Below are 1,015 nucleotides of genomic sequence, written 5' to 3'. Positions count from 1 at the left end.
TTAAACTGTCTTCATTAACCACCAGTCCCATACGGTGGCAGATTTCTGAAGTTATCCAACACCGCTTGAACCTTTGAAAAATATTTGCTCTGACACAAGATATCATCGCCATATATGATCGGTGTTATCCATTTGAGTCTCTCAGATGCTATCCTTTTCATTAGTATACTAAACTGGGTGGGAGTCAACAATCATCCCTGAGGTGTGCCCAGCTCAAAAGATCTTTCACCTGACACAACGTTTATAACACACTTGAGTCTTTCTTTCGTGATGATAATTCAGCGCAATAATCTCCCTTTAACACCAAGACCAGCTTGTTCATGTAAGATAACTCCTTTGTTGGCTTTATCAATGGCTCCTTGTAAGTTAATAAAAACCTATAGTAATCATTATCATTAGTGAGACATGTAATAAGTCAGAAGTACGTTTGACTGAGGAACCCGAACAAATTACTAGACAGCTGACCACCTATCATATATGTCTACTTAAAATTATTCTCTCCATTTTACAAAAACGAGGTTGACACAGGTCTGTACTCTCCATTGGCTTTATGGGTAAGGATGATCATAGCTTTTTCTATTTACTAGGAATACTGCCCTCCTTATAACTAACTATAAAGAGACCTAACAGCGGGCTTTTCTCTCTAATGGCAAGTTCATTAGGTATTTCATAAGTTACTCCATCCTCCCCAGGGGCGGTAGATTTCCCAACTTTAATCGCCATTATTAGCTCACCTCTGGAAATAACTGTGCAAGTAACATTCAACACAGTTACCTGCTGTAAATATAAAGTACTTTCTTAGATCTTTCTAAGAATGTAATGACTCTCTCGTTATAGTGGGCAATAAACAAAGTTTGGCAGTTTCCACCCATTTACCTGAGACCGTTCACAATTCCTTGCGGGTCAGGAAGTGCAACAAAATTGTTTTTTACCTCTTTATTTACATCTTACCAGATTTCCTTCAAGTTTCTGGTACTCCTAAACTCTCTGCAAACTCCTGCCAAATTCTTGCTCC

The sequence above is a fragment of the Procambarus clarkii genome, chromosome 39 (genome assembly GCF_040958095.1).
Source record: "Procambarus clarkii isolate CNS0578487 chromosome 39, FALCON_Pclarkii_2.0, whole genome shotgun sequence".
NCBI classification, from domain to species: Eukaryota; Metazoa; Arthropoda; class Malacostraca; order Decapoda; family Cambaridae; genus Procambarus; species Procambarus clarkii.
This window is presented reverse-complemented; position numbering follows the sequence as displayed.